A 21,351-nucleotide genomic window follows, 5' to 3' on the forward strand; every position below is an offset into this window, starting at 1 on the left:
GAGCCGTGTGGTGGGAGTGGACAATGCTCAATGCTCAATGTTCCAGGGTGAAGGGCATGTCTCAGGTGACACACCCAGTTTTGGCATTTTTTTTTTAAATCAGAGGGGAAGTTTCTTCTTTCTGTTGGAATAGACTCAGCTGAGCTCCTCTCCATGAAGGAGACCAGTCCTGACACTAGCCCCAGTGAGTATATTATTCATCTGTTCTGCCACAGGGACCACACAAAGGATCTCTGCAGTCCTCAGTGTAAGCTCAGATTCTCCAGCAATGTCCCTCGCCAGGTAACCAGGGATTCCTGACTGTGTGGAGCCTTCCACAGTGACTGCCCAATATCCCAGCCACACCCTGAGTCCTCCCACATAGTCTCAGTGTTTTCACAGTCTCGGCATACAATCCTCCTACAGTCAGGAGCATGCAGCCCCCTGTACTCTCCACCAGAGTCACAAGTCTCCACTTGGCTGGTTGCTGGGTGCAGACACGAGCTGGCACAGCTGTTGTGTATGTCCAAAATGGCACCTGCTCTCTGTCAGCTCGTTACAGGGCACCTCTACAGAATGATTAGGGAGAAGGAAAATGTGCCCCTGATTTTTTTTTCTCCTCTAGTTTGGCAGGAACACTATCCCCCATGGGGCTCCAAGCTGGATTTCCTCTAGGCTCATCACACAGCTTTTTCACCAGTGGCTTGGGCTGCTGCAGTCTGGTCTTACCTTGCTGTCCAATGCTGGTGCAGAGGCTCTGGGCTGGTGGGGTCTTAAGTTGTGTGCATCTTCACCCACCACGTGGGTCCACTGTGTTCTTCCAATTTACATAGTTTCCTCTGCTGTTTTCTCCCTAACTCTTTCCTGAGACTCCATCCATTTGTCTTAATCTGGTTTCCTTAGTAGGATAATATTTATTGACCTATATAATCATGGACAATGATTACACAGAAAACCTACCTGCAAAAAATAACCATAAAAGCATTTACTGAGATTTATGCAACAAAAGGAATGCCACGAATGGAGCAAATACTTGGTCTACATTTTATGAGCACTTAAAAGTCAATTATCGTTTCACATGAGAAGTGAAAGCAGTGATATTGTCAGGTTTCTAGCAATAAACCTACATAATTCTAGCTCTGAGGCCACTCAGAGAGCCTTCTCAAGCTGTGAGAGGCCAGCAGATTACACTGTGGAAACAATTGTTCTAAAGGATTAAGAAGGGAAACATCAATTTGTCCTCCATGAATCTCTGCCATTAATGAAAAGCACTGTTTACAGGCAAACTGGTGTCTGAATTAGAGAGTTCCAGGCAAAGGAAGAATGTAGAAATCAGCAACATTTACCCTTCTCCCACAAAGGATGCTCTGATCAGTGGGCTTGCACACAGTAACTAAATTCCCTGACTCATAATTTTTGCCTAACTCATCCTCTAGGCTTCTGCTAAACATTCCTGCCTGAAAAGTGCTACTCATGACAGCCCCTTCTCAAAAACCAGGTAGTCACAGTCTCACAACACCAAAGCCAGATACATCACTTAGAACAGCCCCTACTCCTGTGTCCATGGCCTACTACAGCTGGGATCAGAGGGAGATAAAGATCAACTGCAAGATTTTTATCCTACTGCAGCCAAAAAGTCAGATGGGTTACAGGTAAGTTGACTTGAGGCTTTAGCTTGTCTGTATATCCCATTTTATACCTATTATTCATGGCCCCTGACAATAAATTTAGGATAACCCTCATTATGGGCATTATGGTGCTATATGCTTGCCACCAAAATTATTTTTTATAAACCAAAAGTTAAGGAACCCCTCCATATAGCCCATCAGTCTCCTAAGCACATCCTCCAATGAGGTCGGTGTAATAAGCACGAATGAGGTGCCGGCGCCATGGCTCACCAGGCTAATCCTCCGCCTTGCAGCGCCGGCACACCGGGTTCTAGTCCCGGTCGGGGCGCCAGATTCTGTCCCGGTTGCCCCTCTTCCAGGCCAGCTCTCTGCTGTGGCCAGGGAGTGCAGTGGAGGATGGCCCAAGTACTTGGGCCCTGCACCCCATGGGAGACCAGGAGAAGCACCTGGCTCCTGCCTTCGGATCAGCGTGGTGTGCCGGCCGCAGCGCGCCGGCCGCAGTGGCCATTGGAGGGTGAACCAACGGCAAAAGGAAGACCTATCTCTCTGTCTCTCTCTCTCACTGTCCACTCTGCCTGTTAAAAAAAAAAAAAAAGCACAAATGAGGAATAACAGCATCAGAGTGGGAGCTGGCCCATGCAAACTTGACCCCCTGTCCTGAGAAATTTGTCAGCTATCCAGTGAAAACCTCACACTCTCTTAAGGCCACTTCCCCTTCTTTTCTCTGTAAGTTTTTTGCACCTTGTGTTCTCCATTCCAAAATACAGAAAAAATCCAACCTTCCCACACATCTTGATGTTTCACTGCCTCCTGCATCACTAGGTCAGCAACTAAGTACACAGAAGCAGTCCAGGCCTGGGTATTCGACAATGGACAGGTGGAAACTCTGCACTATTGAAGGGAAGGGGGCCATCACTAGGAGGTCCTGGTTACTAGTTTTAAAAAATGAACTATAGGTTAGAAGGTATACACCTCCAACTTCAAATTCTTGATGTTTAAATGCAGGACTTTCAGTATTGCCTATCAATTGCTACTGAAGCTACTCTAATCAAAGAGAATTTTTAAATAAAGCCAAAACCCCTCTTTTCTGAAAATATTCTTTAAGCCTTTATAATCCTGTTGCCATATAGCTACTAATGTCTTATGTATTCCTTTCCAATCGTTGTCACGTGTAAAACATTTTCACAATCTTCAACACAGGATATGTATAATTTTGTATCATTGATCAAAACTCTCTTCCAACTTGTTACGTAGACTTGCCAATTATGATTATTGAAGCAGCCCAGTAGTTTCTTTGAAGCAATACATCGCAGTTTAACTAATGGCTTCTCTTGTTTTAACACTTTATTTCTTTTCCTTTCTTTACTAGTGGAATGCATTAATTAAGTGCTAAAAATAAAGTTTCAAAAATAAAAATAGAAGTTTTGGCTAATACTGATCTCTTTTTAAAAACCAAATTTGAATTCTTGAGATACACTTGAAAAGCTTTGCTACCATCTTCACATATTATTCAAAAACTTGAAGAAAACAAAAAAGAAGTAGGAGATGGGAAAACACAAGAGAAGCAGGAAGAGGAAAGAGAGGAAGGGAGAGGGAGAAGCAGAGTGGAGAGAAAGGGGAAGGGAAGGACTTAAAATCACCAGGATAAATTGAGGGTCTTACTTCTGCTCTGACATTTGCTTCATGTAAATGATGGAAATACCATGCCAATGCATTTGAATGCATGTCAAGTCCCTCCATGAATAATAAATGTCAGCATCATTCTAATATTTGAAAACAAAAGCTATCTATAATTCAGACATGAACCTTTCCCTATTGTCTACTCCATCATGTGAAATATCCATTGCCTGGCCTTTAAGGCCTTGTGCACTCCAGATCGTGCGGCCAAACCAATTTTTCTCCACACAAAACCTCATCTCTAGGCAGGACTATTTATTGGGAAACAAACACAGAAAGGTTGTATTTTCAGCAATGGGAGGGTACCTTATAATGAAACAAAAAAACAAAAACAAAAACTCCCACAACTGAGAATTATCTCTGAACAAACATTTTTCAGTTTATTGTATTTGGAAAGCAGAGCAACTCATAGAGGGAAAGAGACAGACATCTCTTCCATCCACTGGTTCACTCCCTACATGCTTGCAATAGCCATTACAGGTCAAGGCCAAAACCAGGAATTTGGAATTCCATTCCAGATATCCACATGGTGGCAGGGACCCAAGTACGTGAGCCCATCACCTGCTGCCTCCCAGGGTACACATTAATAGGAAGCTGGATCAGAAGAATAGTAACCAGAATTTTAACCAGGAACTTCAACACTACAACTATAAAAGGGAAATAACTGAAATTTTAAAATGCACTGGGAGGCCAGTGTCGCGGCTCACTTGGCTAATCCTCCGCCTGCGGTGCCAGTACCCTGGGTTCTAGTCCCGGCTGGGGCACCGGATTCTGTCCCGGTTGCTCCTCTTCCAGTCCAGCTCTCTGCTGTGGCCCAGGAAGGCAGTGGAGGATGGCCCAAGTCCTTGGACCCTGCACCCGCATGGGAGACCAGGAGGAAGCACCTGGCTCCTGGCTCCGGATCAGCGTAGCGCACCAGTTTTAGCGGCCATTTGGGGGGTGAACCAATAGAAGGAAGGCCTTTTTCTCTGTCTCTCTCTCTCACTAACTCTGCCTGTCAAAAAATTAAATAAATAAAAAATAAAAATGCACTGGGAGAGGGGTACATATCTAGCACATCACTTAAGTTAACACTTGGAAAGATACATCCCATAGGCATTCGAGCTATGGGTGTCTGGCTTTCAGCATTGGCTCCATTTTTTTTTCTGTTTTTTTAAGATTTATAAAGCAGAGTTAGAGAGAAAGGCAGAGATAAATTCTTCCATCCACTGGTTCACTGCTGAAATGACTGCCAACAGCCAGAGCTGGGCCAATCCAAAGCCAAGAGCTTCTTCTGGGACTCCCACGTAGGTGCAGGAGCCCAAGCACTCAGGCTATGCTTTCCCAGACCATAGCAGAGAGCTGGATTAGAAACGGACCTGCTACTTGAACTGGTGCCCATATAGGATGCTGACATTGCAGGTGGAGGCTTAACCCACTATGCTGTAACATAGGTCCCAATGGCTTTATTTCTGATTCCAGCTTCCTACTTTTACACACATACCCTGTGGGGAAGCAGGTGATAGCCCCAATGCCTAGGTTCCTGCCATGCCTCAGAAGACTTTGAGTTATAGGCTCCTGACTTAAACTTGTTCCATCCCTAGCACTTGCAGGCATTTGGGAAGTAAACCAGTGAATAGAAAATTCTTTCCTCTTTCTCTCCTCACCTCCCCCCTCCACCCTGTGTGTGTGTGTGTGTGTGTGTGTGTGTGTACACAAGTGCGTTGCACGCACACACACACACACAAACTGCCTTTCAAATAAAAATTCACTGAAAGCGTCTAACAGATTGGAAACTACAGAAGACAGCATCAGTAAACTCAATCAGAAAATGATTCAACATGAAGACAATATTAAGAAAACAGAGCCGCAGGGACCCCTGGGGCAATAATAAGCTAACACATTTAACTGGAGTCCCAGAAGGGCAGGCAAGAGAAAATGAACAGAGGGTGGGTGTGGGAACGTTGAGCGCCAGTGGATAAGGAGTCACATGGGAGGCTGGCATCACACATCAGAGTGATCAGCCTTAACTCCTGGAATTCCAGCTTCCTGCTAAAGTGCACCCCAGGAGACAAGCCATGGCTCAAGTACTTGGGTCCCTGCCATATGGGAGACCTGGGTTGAGTTCATGGCTCAGCCCCATTTGGTGCAGGCATTTAGGAAGTGAACCAATGGAGGGGAGAGCACATTCTCTATTTTTCTCTCTATTTCTCCCTCTCCTTCACACACACAAAAAAAACCCTACACAAATGTTAAGACAACAGAAAAATAATCACAAATTATCTGAATAATCAAAAAATTTCCCTGACATTTTTTAAAATGTCAACTTATGGCTTCAAAATTTCATTGAATCCCAAGCAGAAGAAATACAAAGAAAAGCACATCTACAAACATCAAAATCACACTATTTGAAACGAAAGGTAAACAGAAAATGCCAGCATTCTGAAGGATAAAAGAACAACGCATCCACAGGGAAACAACAATAAAAATGAAGACTAGGTACTCATCAGCAATGGTGCAGGCCAGAGATTGTAATTTTTAATTAAAAAGGGGATGAAATTCACCAACCTAGAAATCTCTATCAAGTGAACTCTATCAACTGAAAAGATGGTGAAGACATTCATCATAAGTTATTAAGAACTGCTTAAGAAAGTTGTTGGGGGCCAGCATTGTGGCAAAAGCAGGCAACGCCCCCACCTGCAACACCAGCAACCCCTATGACACTGTTTCACGCCCCAGCTGCCCTACTTCTGATCCAGCTCTCTACTAATGTGCCTGGGAAACAGAAGATGGCCCAAGTAGCAAGGCCCCTGCCATCCATGTGGGAGTCCATAATGGAGCTCCTGGGTCCAGACCTGGCTTTTGTGGCCAGCAGATGGAAGTGCTGTCTCTCTCTCTCACCCTGTCACTCTATCAAAATAGAATTTTTTTAAGTAAAAGGAAATTCTTTGGACTACAAGAACTGAAAAAAAGTGGAAAGTCAGATATATAGGACTATGGTATACCAATAATGATAAACATGACAATTTTAAATTTATAAATGATCATTGTCTTTTAAGAAATCAAGTTTCAAGCTAAAATATTTTATAACAAATCTGATATTTATATGACAAAGTTTGAAGTAAATGAAATTATATTCTTTTAAAAGTGTATATATTTTATAAGAATTGGTATAATACTCTAAGTAGACACCGGTAAGTTAGAAATACTGTATATTCTAACACCTAGAGTTGCCACTAAATTTAAATATATGAAATACAAGCAGAAAGCCATTGAAGGAAGTGAACTGGAAAATTAAAATAAGTATCTGATTAACCTAAAAGCCAAGAAGGAATGAGATACAAAAATAATGGAAAAGCAAATAAATAATACCTGCATATTAACCATATCAACAATTAGGTTAAGATGGTAGGCCTAGCAATGAGCATTGTACCACAGTGGTTTAAGCCACATCCTGCAATGTTGGCATCCCATTTGGGAACTAATTTGAGTCCCTGCTGCTCCATTTCTGATCCAGCTCTCTGTTAATGTACCTAGGAAAGCAGTAGGACATGACACAAGTACTTGTGTCCCTGCTACCTACTACACAGGATTAAGCTCCTGGCTTCTGAGTTCAGCATGGCCTAACCCTTGGCTGTTGCAGCCATCTGAAGAGTGAATCAATGGATGGAAGCTCAATATCCCTTCCCTCCCTCTATAACTCTTGCAAATGAAATCTCAAAAAAAAAAAAGAAAGAAAGAAAGAAAGAAAGAAAGAAAGGAAGGGAGAAAGAAAGAAAGAAAAAAGATGGTAGGCCTGAATCTAACCACATCAATAATAGCATTAGTTTTCTTAAAATACATTTATTTATTTATTTATTTATTTGAAAGGCAGAAAGAAGGAGCTTCCATCCACTGGTTTACTTCCCGGATGGCCACAACAGCCAGGTTTGGGCCAGGCTAACAACAGGAGCCAGGAACTCCAAACTGGAATCCAGAGGCCCTACTATTTGAGCCATCTTCTGCTGCCTCCCAGAGACACTAGCAGGGAGCTGGATCAGAAGTAAAGAAGCGGGAACTCAAATTAGCACTCTGATATGGGATCCCATCATCACAGGCAATGGTTTAACCTGTTTCACTGTAACACTAGCTGCAATAACTACATTATTCACAAATTAAACAATTCTAAATCACTCATAGGTTTTTTAAAAAATATAATGCGTTATTTTTATTTGAGTGACGAAGAATATCTGCACCCCAAACAAAGCTTAGAGGGAATTTTATGACATTGAATGCTTATGTTAGAATTTTTAGAACACACTTTTATTTTATAATTCTTAGCTTATGAAGATTTTTGCATTCTTTCTTAAAATTTTTATTAATATAAGGAGAACAAATTTCATGTATTTCATATATATAACTCTAAGGTAAACACATTTTCCTCCCTCCTATTCTTCAAAAGTGTTTAATATTTATTATTTACAATTTTGTTAAAAGTTAAAACACACATACACATATATATAAACATATATATAAACAGATAATTTGTGTTTTAAAACACACATACACATATATATATAAACATGTATATATAATCCTGCTCCCACACACAATCAGGATCATCATTATCATTATATTTCACCCTTACATCTTGTCTCCCTGGAAGGACTCCAGTGGCAATAACACACATGGAGCTGTCATCTCCTGAGCTAACAATGTCTTCGTCAGGAGACCTCCAGAGGGGCCTGTGTAAGGCTGTTTTATGAATAACTTTTTTCTTAAGTAGAAAGAATATACGCTAAAATAGTGATAAAATTATAGCTTAGTAAATTTGTGACAGTAATCATTACAAGTTTTATGCACTACACATAAGTGCACACTTGCACGTGACTGGCGGTGCAGATTTCTTTATACCAGTATCACCACAAACTAGCAAGTACTGCATTGTGTCATGTTTTGATGGCTACGACTTCAGCTCCATTTTAACTTATGAGACCAGTGTCATATATGCAGCTTGCTGTTTGTTGAAACATTGATATGCAGTATGGGACTATATTCAATTAAGAAATATCAGAGCAGCTTTACGCAAATTATTAGACTTGAATATGGTATTGATGGGTCTGACAAAACAAAGACCAAGAAGAAAGTACAGAAGCTAATCAGAAAGTTTAATCAATGAAGTACTCCTTAAGATTTATACATTGCTAATTTCTGAGTTACTGAAATACCTAAAACTACATATATATGTTTTGGGAGTGAAAGGTTCTGAACTGGCAGAATTGCAGATGGTGGTAAATAGTAAAGGAAACAGAAAACTAGTCAGAAGGAAAAATAACTTTTAATTAAAGGGAAGAGGAGGGGGATTCCGAGATGGCTGAATATGGAAAATACATGCTGATTCTGACCAGGGAAAGAAAGCAGAAGAAAAGGGGAGAGTTGCAGCTAACTTTGCTGCAGAAATTCTACAGAAAGAAGGGAACCTCATGGAGCAGCATGGGAAGTGCAGACATGCAACAGCAAGCGGGATCCACACAGGAATCCTGCAGCCGGGGGCTAAAGGAGATGCCGGGTTCTGAGACGGAGGTGAGAACAGAAAACAGCAGCCTTTCCCACAGATGATACTGCTTGAGGGGGAAACTTGAGAACCAGAAATTGAGTCCAGGATGGAGCTCTGCTGGGTACAAACCCAACCCAGCCAAGGAAAAGGACATTACTTTCTTCCTATCCCCCTAACAAGGGCATCTAACATCCGGTGGGGAGAAGGTGCCCTCTCAACACCAGTAGAGGCTATGGGCAGTGGCTCTTGCATGTGTGACCAGGGGATTTTATGAGAGGGAAAAATCCATGTTTCCCACTGACTTTGAGTCTGGTTGGGAGGGTTGACGGATGGCTAGGCACCCACTTAGAGTTCTGAGGTGCCCTCATCCTCTCAACATATCACAAGCTCTGGGGCCCAAATACGAAAGTAGAGCACCCACAGGCAGCTGGCTGCGCAAATAATGCTGTTCTCTCCATGGACAGGGCAGGGGAGGGATCCTCTGCACCCTGTGACTGTGTATGGGGTGTGGCTGGGTCTCTGGGCACCGTGTCTGGCTTCAGAGGCTGGGTTCTCTGACTGCCTGGGGTGCACCATTACAGAGGGTTCCAGGCTCACATTGAGGAATGTGAAGATCCTTTGTGTGGCCCATGTGCCAGCCCATGTGAGGGTTGTAGCCACTGTGGGCTAACCCTAGGGATTGATGACTTTTAAAGAGAGGGAGGCCGGCGCCGTGGCTCAACCGGCTAATCCTCTGCCTGCGATGCCGGAACACCAGGTTCTAGTCCCAGTCGGGGTGCCGGATTCTGTCTCGGTTGCTCCTCTTCCAGTCCAGCTCTCTGCTGTGGCCCGGGAGGGCAGTGGAGGATGGCCCAAGTGCTTGGGCCCTGCACCCACATGGGAGACCAGGAGAAGCACCTGGCTCCTGGCTTCAGATCAGCGCGGTGCGCCAACCACAGCGGCCATTAGAGGGTGAACCAACGGTAAAGGAAGACCTTTCTCCCTGTCTCTCTCTCTCACTGTCCACTCTGCCTGTCAAAAAAAAAAAAAAAAAAAAAGAGAGAGAGAGAGAGAGAGAGAGGTAGCGAGGTTGTAATACCACCAATAGGTATGATTTTTTTATTTTTTTTTTTATTTTTTTTTTTTTATTTTTTTATTTTTGACAGGCAGAGTGGACAGTGAGATAGAGAGACAGAGAGAGAAAGGTCTTCCTTTTGCCGTTGGTTCACCCTCCAATGGCCGCCGCTGCAGCCGGCGCACCGCGCTGATCCGATGGCAGGAGCCAGGAGCCAGGTGCTTTTCCTGGTCTCCCATGGGGTGCAGGGCCCAAGCACCTGGGCCATCCTCCACTGCACTCCCTGGCCATAGCAGAGAGCTGGCCTGGAAGAGGGGCAACCGGGACAGAATCCGGCGCCCTGACCGGGACTAGAACCCGGTGTGCCGGCGCCGCAAGGTGGAGGATTAGCCTATTGAGCCACGGCGCCGGCCCCAATAGGTATGATTGATACCTCCCTTGCTGATGGTAGAGATCTACCATGCCCAACATGGGTATCACGCTGGATTCTCACCCCGCAGGTGAGCACTGACCAGACCTCCCTGGCCCCACCAAGCACACACCTCGAGTATTCACCAAAGGAGAAGACAATCCACTAAGCCAGAGAGGCATAGTTCAAAGATGAAATCCATCAATGGAGAAAACTAACAAGTGTTTCTAAAAATGCCTACAAATACATGAAGATAAGAAAAAGAACAAGGAAGATAACATGACTTCCCTAAAAGAACACAACATCTCAATACTAGGATGTAAATATGAAGAGATTGATAAAATGCCTAAAAAGAAAGTTTTAAAATGATCATAGGATTACTCAGAAGCAACGAGATGTAATTTCATCAGTTAAAAAGACCTATACATGACATGAATGAAAATTTTTCCCGTGATACTGAGATTTTGAAGAAAAATCAAATATTAGAAATGAAGAATTCAGTATGTCAAAAATATAGTGGAAATCCTTAACAACAGACTTGGTGAAGCAAAATAAAGAATATCTTAGCTTCAAGACAAGTCTTTGGAAGTAGTGCAGACCAAAAGCAAAACTGAACAATTTCATAAAATTAAAAACAGTGTTAAAAATTCATGGGATACTATCAAAAGACCCAACATACTAGTCTTAGGAGTTCCTGATGGTGTAGAAAGAATGGTTTAGAAGACCTGTTCAGTGAATTAACAACATAAAACTTTCCTATTTTGAAGAAAGATAGCCACTAGAACTCGTAGTAGACATGACCATTACCTCCAACATGATATATTATAGTCAAACTTTCAACCAAACTTAAGGAGAGTTTCTGAAATGTGCAGGAGACAATCACCAGATTACTTTCAGAGGATCTTCAATTGCACCCACAGCTGAATTCTCATCAGAAACCTTATAAGCTAGGACATAAAGCAAGACTTAAGAGAAAAAAAAAAATGTCAACACAGAATATTGTACCATGCAAAGCTCTTTTTTATGAATGAAGGTGAAATAAAGACCTTCCATAATAAACAGATATTTAAAGAATTTTTCACAACTTGTCTAGCCTTACAATTGAGACTTAAGGGTGTGCTACATACAGAAACACAGAAATGCAGTTGTCACTATTAAAGAATGTGAAAAAGCAGAAAAACTCCTAACACAGGAAATTCAAAGTAAACAACAGACTCTCTGGGGAAAAAAAAAGAAGACCCAAATGAAAGATCTCTACGAGTGAGATCCCAGTGGAGAGAATGGGGCCATCAAAGAAGGAGGTACCTTTCTCTGAAGGGAGGAAGGAACTTCCACTTTGACTAAGACCCTGTCTGAATAAGATCGAAGTCAGCGAACTCAAAAGGCTTCCACAGCCTTGGCAACTCATGACAAGAGCTAGGGAGATTACTGACACCATAAACAAGAGTGTCAAATTGTTAAGTCAACAACAGGAGTCACTGTGTACTTACTCCTCATGTGGGATCTGTCCTTAATGTGTTGTCCAATGTGAAGTAATGCTATAACTAGTACTCAAACAGTATTTTTCATTTTGTGTTTCTGTGTGGGTGCAAACTGATGAAATCTTTACTTAATATATACTGAATCGATCTTCTGTATATAAAGATAATTGAAAATGAATCTTGATGTGAATGGAATGGGAAAGGGAGCGGGAGATGGGAAGGGTGCGAGTGGGAGGGAAGTTATGGGGGGGGAGAAGCCACTGTAATCCATAAACTGTACTTGGAAATTTATATTTACTAAATAAAAGTTAAAAAAACTAAAAAAAATAAAAAAAAACAAAGTAAACAACAGGAATATTTATGGAAAATTGCAGAACCAAATAGTTACTTAACAGTAGTAACCTTGAATGTAAATGGCCTAAATTCTCCAATTGAAACATACAAACCCACTGAGTGGATTAAAAAAAGCAAGACCCACCTATTCATTGCCTACAAGAAACACAACTAACCAACAAAGATACACAAATGAGCAGGCATAGGCAACCTAATATCAGACAAAATACTTTAACATGGAAACTGTTAAAAGAGACAAGGAAGGGCATTATGTAATGAATCAATTCAACATGAAGATGTGACTATAATAAATGTACATGCACCCAGTGACAGGGTGCCTATTTAAAACAACTGTTAATGGATCTAAAGTGAGACATAGACCCCAATATAATAGTAATGGGGGACATCAATACCCCACTTTCATCAATGGACAGATCAACTAGACAGGGTATCAACACAGAAACAGAGCTAATCTACAATAACAATCAAATAGACCTAACAGATATCTACAGAAAATTTCATCTCACAGATACAAAATAGAAATTCTTTTTTTAAACTACTTATTTAGAAGACAGAGTTAGAGAGAGGCAGAGACAGAAGCAGAGAGAGAGAGAGAGATCTTCCATCGCTGGTTCACCCCATAAACGGCCACAACAGCCAGAGCTGGGCCAACCCAGAGCTAGGAGACAGGAGCTTCCTCCAGGTCTCCCACATGGGTACGGGCCATCTTTTACTACTTTCCCAGGCCATTAGCAAAGAGTTAGATCAGAAGTAGAGCCGCTGGGTCTTGAACCAACACCCATATGGGATGCCGGCACTGCAAGCGGCAGCTTTCTTCCCTGTGCCACAGTGCTGGCCCCCAAAATATACATTCTTTTCATCAGTGCATAGAACTTTCTTTAGGATAGACCAAATGCCTGGACATAAGTCAAGTCTCAGCAAATTAAATATATATCAAAATCATACCTTGTATCTTTTATGTTGACAATGGAATGACAATGGAATGTTAAGAGGTAAGTTCTTAGCAATTAGTTCCTACATCAAGTAATTGGACAGACACCAAAAAATTAGCTATCAATGCATCTCAAGGGACTACAAAAACAAGAACCCAAGCCCAAAATTAGAATAAATAATAAAAATTAGAGAATAAAGAAAATTGAAACAGGAAACAACACAAAAGATCAGTGAAATGAAGAGTTGGTTTTGTGAAAAAATTAAAATTGATACACCATTGGCCCAACTAAGAACAATAACAACAACAACAACAAAAAGAAAGAGAAGACCCAAACAAAATTGGGTATCAAAAAGAGAACCAACAATGGATACCACAGAAATAAAAAATAACATCAGAATTTACTGTGCCAACAAATTGGAAAATCTCAAAGAAACAGATTCCTGGACACATACAACCTATTTAAGTTGAATCATGAAGACATACGAAACCTAACAGACCAGTAATGAAGGCAGAGATTGAATCAGAAATTAAGACCCTGCCAACGAAGTAAAGCTCAGACTAAATAACTTCACAACTGAATTCTACCAGACTTTTAAACAAGAACTAATTCCAATTCTTCTCAAACTATTCAAAAAAAAAGTGAAAGGGAGGGAATCTTCCCAAACTCATTCTGTGAATCCATCATCTTAATTCCAAAACCAGAAAAAGGTACAACACAGAAAGAGAACTGTAGACCAATTTTCCTGATGAATATAAATGCAGAAATCCTCAACAAAATATCACCTAATTTTTTTTGACAGAGTTAGACAGTGAGAGAGAGAGAGAGACAGAGAGAAAGGTCTTCCTTCTGTTGGTTCACCCCCCAAATGGCCACTATGGCCGGCGTGCTATGCCAATCCGAAGCCAGGAGCCAGGTGCTTCTTCCTGGTCTCCCATGTGGGTGCAGGGCCCAAGGACTTGGCCATCCTTCACTGCCTTCTTGGGCCACAGTAGAGAGCTGGACTGGAAGAGGAGCAAAGAGGACATAATCCAGCACTCCGACCAGGACTGGAACCCAGGGTGCTGGCGCAGCAGGCAGAGGATTAGACTAGTGAGCTGCAGCACTGGCCAATATTACCTAATTGATTCCAACAACACATCTGAAAAATTATTCACCTAGACCAAGTTGGATTTATCCCTGCTATGCAGAGATGGTTCAACATTCCCAGATCAATAAATATGATACATCACACTAACAAAAACCTTATGACTATCTCAATAAACTCAGAGAAAGCATTTGATAAATGCATCCTTTCCTGACAAAAACCTTAAGCAAATTGAGTATAGAAGGAAAATTCCTCAACACAATCAAGGCAATTTATGACAAACCCACAGCCAGCATCCTATTGAACAGGAAAAGTTGGAACCACTTCCATTAAGACTGGAAACAGAAAGGACCCCACTTTCACCATTACTATTCGATATAATCCTGGAAGTTTTAGGCATTGGGCAAGAAAAAGTAATCAAAGGGATACAAATTAGAATGGACAAAGTTAAATTATCCTTGTTTGCAGATGACATTAATCCTTATATAGAGGATCCAAAAGACTCCATTAAAACTATTGAAACATAAGAGGATTTGGTAAAGTTGCAGCATACAAAATTAACACAAAAATCAATAGCCTTTGTATACATGGACAGTGCCCTAGCTGAAAAAGAATTTGTAAGATCAGTCACATTCACAAAGCTACAAGAGAATTTAAGTATCTTGGGACAAATTTAACCAAAGAAGTGAAAAATCTCAATGATGAAAATTACATAACATTCAAGAAAGAAATAAAGAACATTTTTGCATGTTAAAATCTCCCGTGTTTGTGGACTGGAAAAATATCGTCAAAATGTCCATACTACCAAAACCAATTTATAGATTCATGGTGATCCCAATCAAAATACCAAAGATATTCTTCTCAGATCTATAAAAAAAGACGCTAAAACTCATATGAAAATAGACAAGACCCAAATAACTAAAGTTATCTTATAAAACAAAAACAAAGCCAGAGGAATCACAATACCAGATTTCAAGACATACAACAGGGCAGTTATAATCAAAACAGCCTGGTATGGCACAAAAATAGACACATATGGGGTTGGCGCTGTGGCGTACGGGTAAAGCTGCCATCTGCAGTGCCAGCATCCCATATGGGCACCGGTTCTAGTCCAGGCTGCTCCACATCCAATTCAGCTCTCTGCTATGGCCTGGCAAAGCAGTAGAAGATAGCCCAGGTGCTTGGGCCCCTGCACCCACATGAGACACCCAGAAGAAACTCCTGGCTCCTGGCTTCTGATCGGCTCAGCTCTGGCTGTTGCAGCCATTTGGGGAATGAACCAGTGGATGGAAAACCTTTCTCTCTGTCTCTCCCTCTCACTGTCTGTAACTCTACCTCTCAAATAAATAAAATCTTTGAAAAAAAAATCACACATACAAAAAGCACAAAGATATGCAGCCTTTAAAATACCACAAATGGTGGCCAGCACTGTAGTGTAGCAGGTAAAGCTGCTGCCTGCAGAGCCAGCATCTCATTAAGGATGCTGGTTTGAGTCCAGGCTGCTCCACCTCCAATCCAGCTCTCTAATATGGCCTGGGGAAGCCGTAGAACCTGCACTCACATGGGTGACCAGAAGAAGCTCCTGGTTCCTGGCTTCAGATCAGCGCACCTCTGGCCGTTGCAGCCCACTAGGGAGTGAACCAGCAGATGGAACACCTCTCTCTCTCTCTCTCTCTCTCTCTCTCTCTCACTGCCTCTTCTCTCTGTGTAAATCAAAGCAGAAACAAATGGGATTACAACAAGATAAGAAGCTTCCACACTGCAAAGAAAACAAAGTGAACAGGCAACTGATGGAGTGGGAGAAAATATTTGCAAACTATAAAATTGATAATAGATTCAATATCCACAATCCATGAAGCATTCAATCTCAACAGCAACAAAACAATCCAGTTAAGAAAAGGTGCAAAGGACTTGAACAGACATTTTTTTAAAAAGAGTAAATTCAAATTGCCAACATGTGAAAATACTCATCATCATTAGTCTTTAGGGAAATGCAAATCAAAACCACAATGAGGTTTCACCTCACCCCAGTTAGAATGGCTCTCATACGAAAATTAACAGTTAGTAAATGCTGGCAAGGATGGGGGGAAAAACATTCCCTAATCCACTGTTGGTGAGAGTGCAAATTGGACAGCCATTGTAGAAGATAGTATGGGAGTTCCTCAGAAATCTGCAAACAGATCTACCACATGATCCAGCCATCCCACTCTTGGAAACTTACAAAAAGGAAATGAAAACAGAATATGAAAGAGTTATCTCTTTTCTTTCTTTAACCCCATATTTATTGCAGCTCAATTCACAATAGGTAAGATATGAATCAACCCAGATGTCCATCAACTGATGACTGGATAAAGTAAATGTGGTGTGTGTGTGTGTGTGTGTGTGTGTGTATATATATATATATATACACTATGGATTATTGCTCATAGCAAAAAATAAAATCCTGTCTATCAACAAAATAGATGCAACTGGAAACCATTAAACTTAGTGAAATAAGTCAGTCCCAAAAAAAACAATTACTACATTTTTCCCTGATCTGTAACTAATACTAAAAAATATAATGTACAGCTGTGTGTGCTGCAAAGTACACAAAATTATCCCTGTGTAGAAACTGTTGAGAGGAAATGGCTTAAAGTCTAAATGAACTTAATTATTATCTCATAATCACACAGGAAATATTTAGATGTTACATTGCCATTGGTTCTATTTCATTGAAGATAATGAATGACTAATTGACAAAAAGTTATATATGGGTAAAATGGTAATTTTTCCATTCAATTATTGTTTACAGCTGTTGTGTACATTGCTATTATACTAGGGATTCTTCCTTTCTACTTGTTAAATTCATTATTCAGTGAAGTGTTAAGCCTTTTTATTGTAATGTAAATTTAAAATATTATCTTGGAAACAAAAAAGGAGGGGAGAAGAAAGGAGGATGGGAGGGAAGGAGGGAGGAAATATGTTTTTAAACTATATCTATAAATCATATTGAATCTGTTAAAAATTAGTTAAAATTATAATAAGTAAGGTTAAGAACAAAAGTGAAAAACCAGCATAGTGCAAACAATTTTTAAAAAGGAAGAGGAAGGGAATAAACATAAGTAAACAGTTGTTTGAGTACACTACATTTCATACTAACTGATAAGGAATGCTCAGGGATTTTGTCAGTGTTGGTAATATGGAAAAAACTTTAAACAGGTAAATACTATACAAATAAGATGTTTTAGATCAAGTATGATAATGGATGTGAAGAACTCTGGAAAGTCTAAGTCACTATGAAAACATAATTTATGATTATTAGATCACAAGCTATTTCAGAAATATCTATTGGTTCACTTCAACATAATTCACCATTTTTAATGGCTTAACTCTTTAATTTTTATTCATTTTTACCAGATTCAATGTATTTTGTAGGTACAATTATAAGAACATAATATTCCCTTCCTTCCTCCCCATTTTGTCCTTCAACTCTTCCTTCCCTATTTTTGAGATAACGTACTATGAACAGTTCCAATAAAAGAGTTTAATACTTAACCAAATAAGTTTTATAATAACAAAAAGACCCTAGTTTAGTGGGGATATAGACAACAGCTATAAACCATTAGTGAATGGAAAAATGACCATTTCACCCATATACAGTAAATTTTAAAGTAATCACAGGTCATTAAAACTATAGAAGTATAATATCCTTAATCATTGGTTTGAAAAAGGTATAAAACAATGTTTTATAAAATTGTATTTGCTGCAATAGTGATACACACATTTCTTTTTATTTGTTCATTTTTTTTAATTTCAGTTCCTTATAAGGTAGAACATGCAGTATTTGTCTTTCTGGGTCTGGTTTATTACGCTCAACATGATGTTCGCCAGTAGCATCCATTTTGCTGAAAACACAATTCCATTCTTTACAGCTGAATAATATTCCATTGTGTATACATATATCAATTTCCTTATCCATTCATTTGATATCAGACACATTGGTTGATTCCAAATTTTGTCTATTGTCAACAGTGCTACTGGAAATACGGTGGTGCAGTTTATCTCTTGGATACATTGTGTTCATGTCTTTTGGGTATATACCCCACAGTGGGACTGCTGGATCATATGGCCAGTCTACTAGTTTAAGACATCTCCTCACTGTTTTCCACAGTGGCTGCACCAATTTATAATTTATATTCCCACCAAGAGTGTACAAATCTTCCCCTTTTCCACATCCTCACCATTATTTATTTTTGTTTTGGATTTTAGCCATTCTGACGGGGGAAGAAGTTATCTCATTGTGGCTTTGATTTGCATTTTCCTGATGGCTAGTAACGTGGAACATTTTTTCACATACTTGTTGACCCCTGGTATTTCTTCTTTTGAGTACTGTCTATTGACGTCCTTTGCTCATATCTCAACTACGTTGGTTGTTTGTTGTTGTTGAGTTCAAGTTACTGATATATTTGGGGTATTAATCTTTTGTCAGATATGTGGTTTGCAAATATTTTTTCCCAATCTGTTGAATAGCTCTTCACTTTGTTGATCATTTCTTTGCTATGCAGAAGCTTCTGAGTTTGATACAGTCACATTTGTGTAGTCTCACTTTTGTTGCCTGTGCTCTGGGGGACTTATCCAAAATGTCCTCCCCTACACCAAATCTTAGAGTGTTTCCCCCATGTTTTCTTCCAGTAACTTCAGTCTCAGGTCTTAAATTTAGGTATTTGATCCATCTTGAGTTGATTTTTATATATAGTAAGAGGTATGGATCTAATTTCATTTTTCTATATACATACACCCGTTCTTGCCAGCACCATTTATTCAAGAGACTATTATTAATCCACTATATTGTCTGAGCACTTCTGTCAAGTATCAGTTGACTGTATGTATGTGAATTAATTTCTGGGCCATTCTATTCCATTGATCTATATGTTGGTTTTATGCCAATACCATGGTTTTCAGTATCTACAGTTTTGTAGTATGCTTTGAAGTCAGGAATTGTGATGCCTCCAGCTTGATTTTTCTTGTTCAGTATGGCTGTGGCTATTCTGGGTCTTCTGTGACTCCACATGAATTTTTTAGGATTGCTTCTTCTAGTTCTGTAAACAATGCCACTGGTATTTTGATCAGGATTGCAATGAATCTGTAGATTATTTTGGGATACACACACAAACACACATACACACACATACACACACACACACACTGTAATTATATTGATTCTTCTGATCCATGAGCAAGTTAGACCTTTCCTTTCCTTTGTGTCCTTAATTTCTTTTAACAATGTTTGATAATTTTCATTCTAGAAATGTTTCACTTCTTTGGTTAAATTTATTCCTAAATATTTGATTTTTATATGTGTGTGACTATTGTGAATGGGAGTTCTTGATTTCTCCTGTTTGCTCTTTAGCATACAAAAAAGATACTGTTTTTGTATATATATTTTGTAACCTTCAACTTTACTGAATTGGTTTATCAATTCTAACAGCTTTTTGATGAAGTTAGGTTTTTCTATGTACAGTATTATATCATCTGCATACATAGGTAATTTGACTTCTACTACACAATTTTGATGCCCTTTATTTCATTCTCCTTCCTACTTGCTCTCACTAAAACTTCCAGTATTTTATTAAATAAGAGTGGCAGAACTGGACATCCTTGTCTTGTTCCAGATCTGAAGGGAAATGCTTTCAGCTTTTCCCTATTCAGTAGATATTGACTGTTCATTTTTGATACACAGCCTTTATAATTTTGAGGAATGTTCCTTCTATACTTAACTTGTGGAGGATTTTTATGAAGGGATGATGAATCTAATCAAATACTTCCTCTGCACCTATTGAGATGACTATATGGCTTTTGTTCTTCATTCTATTGATGTGATTTATGATGCTTATTGATTCACAAATGGTGAAAAACCCCTGCGTTTCTGGGATAAGTCCCACTTGATCATGATGTAGGTTATTTTTGATGTGGTCTTGGATTCAGTTTGCTAGTATTTTGTTGAGGATCTTTGCATCTATATTCATTAAGGATATGGGTCTCTAGTTTTCTGGTCTTGTCTTTGGTTTTGGTATCAAAGTACTACTGACCTCATAGAAAAGTTTGTTCTTTATTGAACAAGAAGAAATATTTAAACTAATTATGTAAGTTTCTACCATAAGAAGGTACCAAAAAAATCAATGAAAGTAAAAATCAGAGTAATAAAAAACATATATAAACATAAATAAAATAAAAACAAATCAGATTTTAAAAGTCAAAAATAGACAAATTACCAAAAAAACAGAAATTACAGCAGGGTAGGTTGCCCATGAGCCCTGCCCAAACAGACTACTTATGACACCCAGAACTGTGTACCTTGCCAAGATGCATGTCACCCGTGCTCCCCCAATTCTGGCCCTTTGGCTGGCCTCTAGGATTGCATATACCTGATTGAGACTACACACAAGCAGGATTCCTGAAGCCCCAGTCCGAGACCCACACACAACTACTGTGTCTAAAGAGCATTTCATATCTCTGCTGCCACCACCACCATAAATTACAATGGAAAAAGGTATAAAGAGACTATGCTGCACTACCCAGTTGGAACTAAAGCCAAAGTAGCCTACCAAACTGATACCAGAAGATATGTCTTCAGGAAAAATCCTAATAAAAGTTGTCTTTAAAAACAATAGACAAGTGATCCACCAGATGTGCTAATATCAACATAGGGAAGGAACAAGCATGAAAAATCAAAGCAATTTGACACCTCTACAGGAATACAATAATGCTTTAATAACAGATTCAAATGAAAAGAAGATTGAGCAATTACTTGATAAAGGATTCAAAAAGAATTATTAGGACTCCAACAGATCAAATAGACAGTTGAATGAGAACTCAGAGTTAAAGATCTTGAAAAAAATCAAAGGAATTTTATCAAGAACACAATGAACCAAATAAAAGCACAGTTGAAAGCCTCAACAGACTAGATCAAACAAAAGAAAGAATATCTGAACTTAATTTAAAAAGTCTGTAACACACTACACTCAGACAAAAGAAAAGATAGGAAAAGATACCCTCTGAGACTTCCAGAACACCATTGAGCAGATAATTGAATTTTAGGAATTCCTGAGGGAGAAGAAAGGAGTAAAGACACAGAAAACCTATTTCATGAAATAGTTAAAAAACTTTCTCAATCTTAAGACAAATATGAACATCCAAGTACAGGAAGCCCACAGAACCCCCAGAAAGGAGGCTTTTTACAACACATTATAGTCAAA

At 39.8% G+C, this 21,351-nt stretch overlaps 1 long non-coding RNA gene across 7 annotated transcripts in view; it reads right to left on the reverse strand.

The window, feature by feature from the left end:
* LOC149128700 (uncharacterized) overlaps positions 1–21,351 on the reverse strand; it is a 306,251-nt gene that overhangs the window by 225,489 nt on the left and 59,411 nt on the right. The window contains exon 3 of one of the 7 annotated variants that reach the window (XR_016236626.1): positions 15,682–15,819. The exons of the other annotated variants lie outside the window; for them this stretch is intronic. This is a non-coding gene — a long non-coding RNA (uncharacterized LOC149128700). Of the gene's footprint in view, positions 1–15,681; positions 15,820–21,351 lie in introns of those variants that run through there. 7 annotated transcript variants of the gene reach the window in all.

The sequence above is a fragment of the Oryctolagus cuniculus genome, chromosome 1 (assembly GCF_051225735.1).
Source record: "Oryctolagus cuniculus isolate XC-2025 breed Fujian yellow rabbit chromosome 1, ASM5122573v1, whole genome shotgun sequence".
Taxonomy (NCBI): Eukaryota; Metazoa; Chordata; class Mammalia; order Lagomorpha; family Leporidae; genus Oryctolagus; species Oryctolagus cuniculus.